Raw genomic sequence first — 12,077 nt, 5'->3', positions numbered from 1 at the left:
CCACCTCCCCCATTCTTTCTACCAGCCCTGATTCTGTATTCTTCCTGGACTTGTGAATTCATTGTTTAGTTTGATTGTTTTTCATGATATACACACCGAGGAGGGGAAAAATATGCCTTTCTTTCATCTTTTCTATCTTTTATTGTGTGCCATTTGTCTGGAAATGTGAAAACGGTGTACTGTTACATCTTGAAAGTGTGTAATTGGACTACATTAACAGGGATTTTCTCAAGTATCCGATTCGTACTAAAGGTACAAAAGATGTACTATTTATGGTACAATGGCAGGGACTAAAAAAAGTACATTTACTTCCTATTGTTTCTTAGACTTTGTTTATTATTTGGCAGTGAGGCAGAATCCAGTTCAAGCATCTGCCTGAGGCATCTCAGTTTAGCTCCAATGTGTTTCTCAGTCATGGGATTTGATATCGAAACCTTCTGGTCACTCGCCTTCAATAATCGTGAAGAGACTATACCTGAAACACGGTGTAATATGTTTATATTAAGATCTTTTGAGATGTAGATGGGTTGATTGTTTATCAAAGTGCAGATTTGCAAGTTGATCACGTTTTTCTTATCCACCATAAGCTGCTTTTCTCACTCAGCATTTTTTTTTTTTTAACAATGTTTAGTGTTGTTTCAATCAACTCCAACCCAGATGTGTAACAGACAGCGTATGCTGGATTCGAGGTTCAAGAACGCAGTGGCGAATGAAAGTTGAGCAGAAGGATGAAGAGAGTGGACAAATGGGATGATGAAAGTTCTAGAGAGGCTAAATGGTGAAGATGCTGCTTTGTCTTTTGAAAAAGGAAGCAAGGGCTAATTCTGCTTTTTATGAAAGGTTTTACCTTTTAACTCGGACTAGGATCAAACCGAGAAAACAATCCCTCGAATTAGAGTTCATATTAAGAAACTTAGGATGGTCCTCACAGCATGAGTTCAGCAAGTGACAACATAAAGAGTCATAAACCAAGTGTTCAAATGAGTTATGCTGTAGATGCAAGTATTTGCATTATATCCATCAACTTATATAAATATATTCACTTGTAACATCATTCAAATTGACTACATTGAAATCATTGTTCACAGTTAGGGAGATTGTTGTTAGCAAAACATGAACTTGGCAGAAGACCACCAAGTATAAACCATTCTGTGCTCCTACTTCCCACATTCGAGGTAAAAACAAGTGCAATCCTAAATCCCACTACAACCACTAGAAGTTGATTGGTATTGTGGGTAATAATGTTTACCAAGGTGAAGACAAACCAGCGTGTCATTGAAACAAATCGAAACTAAAAATATTCTTCTTACAAAATATGCAAGTTGTTCAGGGTATTATTTTTGTGTGTGTAATGAGCTAATAGTTCATTTATAAGTTTAGTTTCACGAGTTTATTTACTGACTTTTTGCCTCATCGGATTTCCGATTGGAAGTCTGTGATCTAGTGGAGGAACATTTTGGTCTTTGGTATACGAGTTCCTGTTTACAACCCCATGTTGGGACATTAAATGCTATAGTCCTACAGCAATGGATTTAGTTTTGGTTTATTGTTTTTTGGTTGTAAATAATTAAGGATCGCTTATGGCCTTCAGAAGTTTATTATTATTTATTACCTGGAAACAATGTTTTCTGAGATTTATCCCTGTACTAATACACAACTATTTTAGTCTGGAGTTTATTTCTCCATGCCATTATCTCATATCATTTCAGTGTAATAAAACTAAATATGGCAGAACACAGGCCTGTAATTGATGTTATTTATCTTTAGACTTATTTTGAGGACAAAACACAGTTAGCTTTATTTTCCAGCCTGAATGTAAATCCTGCTCCCAGTCATTTCAGAGAAGTGTGCTGAAGATGCAGATTTGAGCTTCATAGATCATAGACTGCATAGTAGCATGGGCCAAAAGTAGATACACAGCAAGGCAAGCTGTTTAACACCTTCCCCGTAGTCTTACACGGCGCTACAAAGCAAACGTTTAACTCGGAGTTTAGTGCTAAGTGGCGATCAGATCACAGCTGGATCTTCTTCCTGTGTGAAGAGCATGACTTGCGTTTAGCACTCTCAGCTCAGCACCTGCTCTGCATGCTGATTGGTGTCTCCTCTCACTTTAGGACTAAACAAATCTGTCCTGTATATATGGATAGCAGTTGTTCCAGAGTCTCTTTGGACTACTTTGGGAAGTACTTTTTTTTTTTTTTTTTGAGCTGCAGCCCTGTTACAGTCATCCAAAACACAAAGGTCTGGATAGTGTGGGGGATTTGTAAAAATATTTTTTCAAAAAAATGTCCCTGCCAAAAGCTTGTTTACATTTTCCATTTCCCCACCTTCAGCTGTGCATGCCGCTAAGCCAATGTTTTTTTTTTTTTCTCTTTTCTTTTTGGTTCATTTATTATTGTGCACTTTAAAATCAAACCAAAATGATCTATTTCACTCTGATTCAGACTCGTCAAACAGGTGCGAAAGCGACTTCAGTTGTTTGGTGTTACCTTCCAAACACGAGGGGTGTGTAGGGCTGCAGTCTCAATAGACTTTCAGCAGGTGAAATTTCTTCAGCAACCTGCTGCCAATAGAGGCAGCAACCGGATACGACCGTGTTTAAATATACAATCTGTTCCTGTAGGCAGCGACACTGCAGAACCAGGGATTTTATGTTGATTTAATATATTTTTTTTAAAAGCCGTGCTGTATCAGAAGGCCCGCTGTGACGCTACTATAATTGGTAATTTCATTATATTGTATTTTCAGAAGAGGCCACATTGATCATGTAGTTGTGATACAAATTTAATCCATGGGAAACCTCTTCGCACTCAGCTTGCATTTCTGGTGTCCCCCGTGGCATGAGTTGAAAGGTAGTCAATGGAATGAAAAGTGTATGTAGAGTGACTGCAGATTAAGTCATAAGAGAGCATTTGTGAGAACCTTGACTACAACCAATAATTATTAATTGTGTGTGTATATATATATATATATATATATATATATATATATATATATATATGTGTGTGTGTGTGTGTGTATATATATATATATATGTGTGTGTGTGTGTGTGTGTGTATATATGTATATATACGTGTGTGTGTGTGTGTGTGTGTGTGTGTGTATATATATATATATATATATATATATATATATATATATATATATATATATATATATATATATATATTATTGTGTGTGTGTGTGTGTGTGTGTGTGTGTGTGTGTATATGTATATATACATGTGTGTGTGTATATATATATATATATATGTGTGTTTGTGTTTGTGTGTGAAAGTCCTATCAGATTTTCTTTTTTTAAATGTAAATGGTTCCAATTGCTGCTATTTTTTGCCAGTTGTCGCAGTACTTTTTTCCCGATCCGCTGTTTTTTGTGCTCGGATTGGCTCACAGAAGAATTTGTGATCCCTCTGAAGTTTTTTGTAGTCTTTGGTAGTTGTCTAAATTAGTAGTTGTAGCGAGGATGTCTGAGTTGTCCGAGATGATAAAATAAATAAATAAATAAATAAATCACAAAAAATGCGCACATTGTAAATAAAGCATTTGTATTGTATTTATGATTTTTATCTTTTTTTTACTGTTAGTAAAGTTGCTGTTCTACACTGTTGTGCTTTGCATTCCTGTTGTAGAAGTATTCAGAGGTTTATAACACTCGCATGTATAAAAGTATTATATGCAATGAAGGTTTAGTTTGTATCAGGTTGTAAAATTGGGTTGGTCGATTATTTTATTCGAAGCACCTTTAGGAGCGAGAAATAATCCAATCTTGATGTATAGCAAGGCAATCGAGGGCCAATTTAAAACCCAGTATTGGTTCTCTGACTGTCTTGTGACGTTTACACTCAACCTCCTTAAACAATCTAAGTACTTTATCTATTTCTTAATAGATCTAAGCCCTGGTGACCTGGGATTTAAGTTTTATTATTCGTTCCTAATCTAGCCTTATATATTTTATTAGTTAAATATGATGGTGTTTTTGGAGAAAGAATGAGAATAACATTTAGAGGAAGAGAGAATGTGAGTAACCTTTAAGAACTCTATTGTTAGCGAGCCTTTAACCAGCTGTAGTTCAGGCTACAGTTTGGTCACAGGGACCAACACCTACTAACAAGTGCACTGATTGGAGAGGCTTGTGTTGTTTAATAAATATTTAATTTAAGCAATTAATCTTATGAATTATTAGATTTAGAGGTGAAGAGGTGAAAAATGTAGCTCGGCCAAAAGAAATCGCTGTATATTGGCCATTTCTAAATGATTCTGAAATTCTGAAGAAATTCTGAAGGAAAACCCAATGTAGATTCCTTTTCTCAGAAGAAATGATTGGTAAGTAGTATAGTTACAATTCTTTTCATTGAATTCAGTTGTATATGAATCTATGATTAGGAATTTTTGTCACCAGGACAAAATGGTGACAGTTTAACATGTATCGAATGGGCAGCATGTTTACCACTACAGGTGAGTCTTCAGGATGTTTTTTGCCAAGCTTTTTGTTGTATTGTTAACTATAAGAAAGAGAGAGAGCATTGTGGAGACTCTGGTGATGGAATGCCTATGGCTTTTATAGCGTAAGTGATATTAGGAGCTCAGGTGTTTTTTTACACCTGGTATTAACATGCATCCTGGGTGATTTTATTGTAAGAGGACAGCACTAAATCACTTAAACTAGATTTAGGGGTGGTCTGGGCCACATATAACCACAAAACATTTGTAAGGTAAAAACCAAGGCCTCTCCAGGGTCAAAGTAATGTCTGCATCATTGACCTAGCTGAAAACTAACGATTCTGTTTAGAAATCTCAGCAGAGCAGCAGAACACTAACTCTAGATTAATGGATAAATGCAATGCTATAACAGCAGACACGATGACAGATGCTTTTTCTAGATTCTTTCATCTGTCTCCTGTTCCTTTTCTCTGATCTTTCATTTGTAGGCCTCGTGATGGAACCGTTTTGAAACGTGTACAAAATAGGATTCATGTGAATTTTCTGTCTAAAAAAACATATGCTGATGTAATAAATGCACATGACTGCCTTCCACCTGCAGAAAGATTATATGAAATGTAACCCGATCCAGAACCAATCAAACCATAAACACACAAAACCGTAAAACGAACAAAAAACCATAAACACACAAAAGGCAGGGGGGTGTTAAGTGAAAGGAAATCAACACTGTAAGCATCGTCACATTGTTAAAAAGTGCTGAATTGAATTGTAATCCTTGGAGCAGTAGTAATATTTTCTGGAACAGAATGCAGTGTCATGTTTCATTTTGTGTTTAATGTACACGCATAAATATTTATTATACAGAAATAATGTGAAATTATGTGGCATACCCGACGGTTAGTGCAGCGAGGAATGATGCTCCTGGAGTGCTTATGAATAGAGCATAATTGCAGCCTTTTGATCGTAAGAAGGCGCTTCAGGGATAACGGCGAACTCGCCGGCGTAACGCGCAGCCGTCCGACACGATCGCGCAAATAATACCGACTCAGCATTTTTTGCCCTTCTAGAAAAGGCAGGAGTGTGTCGTGATGAATTTGCAAGTCAATGCGCTCTTCTGTAACGTGCCCTGGCATCGCTCGGTGGCCACTGATTAATTTGCCTGCGTTTTTCAATCGTGCCGACGAGTTCGCTTCCTGTCGTACTGCCGCGAACGCTAAAGCTTTGTGTGAATACGGAGGCCAATTGAAACCGATGTAAGTGATGCACCATGCAAACAGTTTCCCTGCGATTTCATCGCATTCATAATACATTTCCGTGGATTCATGTGTCAGAATAGACTTAATTGTTCCCCACAGTAGCGTTCCATGTTTTGAGATTTTTGTCTGTACCCTGAGGGCTCGCTTAGCAAACACGAAGATGAGGAATCAACGGGAAAGGGCACGCTTCTCCATTGACTGGGAACAGGACATGCTGGAGTTCTGGAAGTATGACTTGCATTTCTGTGTGATCACACAGCAGCAGAGTTCAGCAAGGAGTTAAACAGGTGTTGTGAAGTGTTCGATTTCTCTTTGTACCCCCTTTCCAGGTTCAAACACAGAGGTTTCGCAAACAAATAACTCGCATACTTTTAATTCCTGTTGATCGAGAAAAGGGCCGTGCAGGTAATAAGATTGCTGGTGCTGGCTTTTGGGAAAGAAATGCACGATGTGGTCGGAGCCAGAACCACAGCCGAGCTAAATAGTGCATGCTTTCCCGTCTCGGTCCCATTCCTGAACCCAGCTGTGTCTGAAAATAGTTAGCATCTGGCAGGCTTCTCTGTAACCAGACAAGTGTAATGGGTCTTAAGAGAAAGGAGAAATGAGAGACGCTTTTTTTACACGAAGAAAACACGCCAGTACATGTTTGTGTTGTATCTTCTCACCAGCCATCTTGAGGAACCACACAGAGGTGCAAGTAGGGGCAGAATCACCTGGAACACTGATATGGTGATTCATTTTTAGCCACGAATTGCTACAATAATAATAATCCTCAGAAAGTGAAGCAAACGAGCCATCAACAAGCATATTAAATATTTTTTTCTGCGCTAATTTACTGATTAATGGCAGCGAAAGTGTTCTTTCTTGTAAACCAGTGTGAAAGCAAGAAGCAATTCGTAAAAAAAGATTTTCTGCAAGTTCTGATTGTTTTCAGTTCCGATCAGATTTCCCATCTCACCTGCTGGGACTCCATAATCTCCAAAGTCCATTGTCTAATGTGGCATAATTGTGTCTGAAAGCCTTTCCAAACAAGACATTGTGTAAATGCATCAGTAGTAACTGGAGCCTCTGTGTAGGATGAAAGATCTGGACTGTCTGCTCCCTTATAGTTATTATGGGTTATTATATTAGACCAGTACTTTTGTATTGATATTATGGCTCCTACGTAGTGAAGCAACTATGAATATCTGTTTCCACTTCTGTTTAAAGCAATTTATAACACAGAGCTGGTGAATTAGTCTATTCGGATTGGTCAGAACCAACATGGCAACCATTCCATAATTATACACCATGCAATTTTGTCAAGACTGTGGCTAATTAGAACCGACTTCACCATACAACAAGAGAATGACCTGAAGCATACAGTCAGCATGGAATTCCCAGTTACCAAACATATTTCGATAATTTTGCAGAATATTTGCGAAAACTAACTGTCCAAATCAGAGAGTGTAAAGCTGTTAAAATGAAAATAAAGTTTGAAGTCTGTATATTTACACATAATTGTTTGGTCAAAGTAAATCTTCATACCATTAAAATTCCTAAATTGTTGCATGTAAACAAAAGAAATGTCTCAATGTGTGTGAAATGTCTCAAAAACACACTTTTGACAATTACTGTATTGTTTTACAGACTTTCAACATTTTCGGTGACCGCTTTTTTGGCGACATTTATTTATAGCAACATTTATGGAAGGAGTCTCGATTGGAATATGTACAGAGATGGTCACACTAGTCTTTCAGCATGCAAATTTTCTGAGACCTGCTGCGAATATATTCGGCAACCAGAAATTACATCACTAACAGTCTTTCTTGTAGACAGCGAGACCGCAAAGCAGGCAGTTTTTATGCTGAATTTTTCATTTGTTAAAAACAGTGTTGTGTTAAACGCGATGGTGCGACACATCTGTAATCAGTGGTCCCACTGTCTTGGAATTTTTGAGGATTTGTGCCGTTATGCGCCGATCTTGTGTCGGTCACGTTTTAACGGGATACGAATCCATTGGTCAGATTTACTGGAACGCAGTACAATTCGAAACTTTGCTTGTGTTTGCGAATGCGTGTGAAAAGAGGAGAACTGAGCAAAACGTGTAGCGTGACCGCCCCCTTTACAGACAAAGTGCCTTGCATACTTTGCAGGACGGGGAAGGTAACACTATCCGTCTGCTTAGTAAAATGACAAGCTGTGCCTTTGGAAAGCGCAAAAAAGGAAGTCTTTCAGATGGTGCACATAATTTACCGTAACTGTAAACGTTTAAACCGTTTTACAAATTCAACAATGCGCTAATTGGCAAATCGCCGTCGTACAAGTGAACAGACACCAGACCATGTGATTACACGAAAATGATACGCTACGTGATAGCGACGTGCCACTGTGTGTTGTGCGGCATCACGCCACCCCCAGCATTTATTACTTGTGTTATAGCCGCATGGCCTGGAGTGTGTTATTAAATACGTGACAGTAGTGTCTGCTGTAATTTGAAATACACAAGATTCACGGAAGGGGATTGTAGTTTCTGGTTAATATGATGAACTGAATTTTTTTTTGTCTTGTAAGCTTTAAGTGAGAGAGAAAAAAAATGACTGGCTGATAAGAAAAGGCCTGTTTATAGCAGGACTGAATTTATGGCATGGATGTTTCACATTATCACTATATCTATAAGTACTAACTCTATCTAAAAGTGTTAAAAAGCACGATTCATCGTTCATAAAAAAAAAAAAAAAAAAAAAAGATCGTAGCTTGAGACAGATTGCTGTAGTTAGAGGAAGGAATCACTTCAGGGCACACTGTTATTGAATCACATCTCTGAGTTGGCAGCAGTCATCGGCCGCACCACACCATGTTGTTGTGCATGCCATATCACGTTCCTCTCCATACTTATCAGACCAGGCTGTGTTGGTCTTCTGCATTCTTTTTTAGCTTTGCTTCTTTAAAATCTGATGGTAATGTTTCCTGCTGAAATTGTGGCTTTTGGAAACTGAAGGTTTGCTACCAGTGTTAAAACTATTCTGTTCTGACATACCTTTTACACGACCTTGTGTCTCCTGAGGTCAGCTTATCTCAAACATCAACTGGTACCTATCGTTAAAACAAACTCGTCGCTTACGTCTGTCCAGCCACTGTTTCAAAACAAGCCCTGGAAAAAAATGTCCCATTTAACACCATCGTTTATTATTAGGACTATTTTAGTCACGCAGTAGTCATTGTGGTATTGTGTGTGTGTGTGTGTGTGTGTGTGTGTGTGTGTGTGTGTGTTTGTGAGTGACAGGGCAAAGAAATAGGGAAGTTAGTCATTCTGACTAAGTGTCTGCTGGTTTACTCGGTGGAAATCGTCATATGAAATTGATGGCTGCCTCATGGGCAGGAATAGCAGTTAAACCTCTGACATCTGCAGTCTCTCCAGATATTTTACGAGTTATACATCGGTAGGCACGAACACACACGCAGTCATTCATCTCACTCTTAATTACAACATCACACGTGTTTATGATTTTTTTGCACACCCTGCCCTATGCCGGAAAATGGGAAGTCTGAGAGTGAGGTATTGGGGGCAAGAGGTGATCTGGACAGGAAACAGTGTACATCTATTAAACTATTTGCAGCATTCTTATTAAGAGATTGTGAGTCGAGGGTCGGCTGGAGAGCATTGCGTTTTTGGCAAGGTTTCTCGCTCGTTATTAACACGCCATGCTCATAAATCTGTCATTGTGAGCGATACCAATTCATTTGTCTCTACATGTCTAAAATTTGCCAGTGCCATGACTTATAAGAATTTAACTCTGATTGATCATATTACCAGGTAAACCCGGGATATTTGACGAGTTTACAGTAACTATTGCAAAGACCATAAAGTATGAAAATCAGAAAATGTGCCACTGATGCTTCTTAACTTCACTTGTCCAAGCTAAATAAAAAAATACACTGCTGTTTAGCAACGCGAAAAGACTTTATATTTGGGTTTTTTGTTTTGTTTTTCGGTAAAGATACATGTTTAGTTCATCAAATATGAGAATGTAAGAGCAGCTTCACCTGTGAAAAATGTCTGCCATGTGGAGAGTTTATATTTTATATGATAGATAGATAGATAGATAGATAGATAGATAGATAGATAGATAGATAGATAGATAGATAGATAGATGTGTATGTATGTATGTATGTGTAGAGACAATATATATATAAATATATATATATATATATATATATATATATATATATATATATATATATAAATATATATATATAATTATATAAATTTTATCTTTTTTCAAAAATGATGTGGAATTGCTTCAAAAATCCAGTCAGCTAAGTTTTTGCAATAGCTGCTGCCAGTCAGCAGTTCCTGACCGCACAGCTGGTAATATTATGTCCTTTCAATTGTAATTTTTTTATTTTTTTCACATGGTCAAATGCAAGTAGGAAAACAGGTTTCTTAGTTTTCAGGTTTCCTAACCTTCTTGTTCATTGTACAGCTATGAATGAAAAGCTGTCCCAGGTGCTCTGGCTATTGAATTGTTCCCCCCCTCTAGAGACTGTAGTTAACCAGCTGAGCAGTTTAGACAGAATATCAGTGATACGAAGCCGGTATCGAGCCGGAGACCTTTTATAAGCGGTACGAGCACCACAGGCACAGCGTGTTTTATGATATTTTGCTCTACCGACTCAATAATGTGGCTACGCTCATTGTTTAAAAAAGAATGTAGTCTTAAATAAAGAATTTTACTGACTGTACAGTTCGCCCCAGTGGAACAATCACAAAGGCAGCAGCAGCAAGTAATAAACAACATATTTATACAAGTTAACACTTCGAATCCTGTAATTTGCCTCGTCAACAAATATAAACTCAGAAAGAATTTACTGTAAAGTGGTCCTCTGTGAGAGCTTTTAACTACTGGATTAAGCGAGTGTTTTAGTGCTTCAATTTATTCCAGCTGTGTGCCATGTAAAAATAAAAAGTGCGGAACAGCTCTAGAAACACATGAAAACTAATGGCATCAGCACAGCAGGAGAATAAAAACTGCCACCATGTGTAAAGCCCATGTTATTTGCTTTCTGTTCTGCTGATGGTGGTGGCCAAACCTTCCCTGTTTCTGAAGCATTGCCAGAAGTCACCATTCCCAAAATCCACATGGGTGTGTCTTGAGGAGGACATACCAGTCACACTCATTCAAATGAACGGGTATTATTTCACAATAGACGAACGAGTATGGCAGAGCTAGAGGAGGTTTAGTTATAGTAGCAATTATGGTTTTCAGTCAGAACACAAAGATTTGCGTCAGGAGTCTGACCCGTTTCACACGATTACCCAGTGGATGGTGATGTTTGGAAGGAGCAAATTGTGATGGTCAGCGGGCACAAACGATCCTTCTATTATCCACATTAATCTTTAGTTTGATCCTGGCATTGGATAATTTTTTTTTTTTTTTTTTATCTAATTAGCCAGAAACTGCAGCATTGAAAATAATTAATCAGGAAGTGTTTTTTTTTTTTTCTTTCTACTTCATTGAATGGCCATTTTTTTCTTTACATATTGATATTAGGAGAGGATATAAGGAATCTAAATGTTCTGTGATTGAAGTCATACAACGATAAAGAATGTGCATGCCAGTGTTAAAAGTCAAGAGTTTTTTATGTTGTTATGCATTTCCTAGACCGAATTCTTTCCCCAAACGTCCCTCATTTTGCGTTTTGTCACTGTGTAAAGACTTTCTACAAATGATGCCACTTTTTTACTCTGATTTCATATCACAAAATTAGATCTTAAGGAATCATCATACTTTTAACAACAACATGTAAAAGGTACCTTGTGGTGCTGTAGACCACGGTGATCGCTACTTTTGGCTGCTTTTGTTTTTGGTTGTAAGAAGACAGAAATTGCAGGGTAGCCATACATATCTCCACTCAACAAGGTCATTGAGATTGTTATGACCTGCAAACCCCTCCTTTTCTCACTCATCCTCCTTACTTCCTGTGTCATTGTAATTTCACTCGGGTTTACCCTGGTTTCATTTGCTTACCTGGGGGAAGGGTTCTGGCCAAGAGGTGTTACATTTACAGTTTGTTCAGACTTTCAAGAAGCTTTTATTGTCATTTCAACTGTATATATGGGTGACGCAGTCGTCGTCGTCTTCTTTCGGCTTCTCCCATTAGGGGTCGCCACAGCAGATCATCCGTCTCCATTCCCCCTCTGTCCTTTACATCTGCCTCTTTCAAACCAACTACCTGCATGTCTTCCTTCACCATATCCATCTTCCTCCATCTTCCTCCTCTCCTAATTCCCAATTTCCACTGGTACCCTGTTGGCTAACGATACCTGTGGCGGTCGTTGTTAATCCAGGCCTCGACCGATCCGGCATGAATTTCTCTATCGTGATCCGTATATTTGATT

At 38.1% G+C, this 12,077-nt stretch overlaps 1 protein-coding gene across 2 annotated transcripts in view; it reads left to right on the top strand.

Annotated features, from left to right (window-relative positions):
• LOC124389952 (signal-induced proliferation-associated 1-like protein 1) overlaps positions 1-12,077 on the top strand; it is a 52,015-nt gene that overhangs the window by 1,213 nt on the left and 38,725 nt on the right. The window lies entirely within an intron of this gene.

The sequence above is a fragment of the Silurus meridionalis genome, chromosome 8 (genome assembly GCF_014805685.1).
Source record: "Silurus meridionalis isolate SWU-2019-XX chromosome 8, ASM1480568v1, whole genome shotgun sequence".
NCBI classification, from domain to species: Eukaryota; Metazoa; Chordata; class Actinopteri; order Siluriformes; family Siluridae; genus Silurus; species Silurus meridionalis.
Note: the sequence above shows the minus strand (reverse complement) of the source record. Positions and strands in the feature narration are given on the sequence as shown.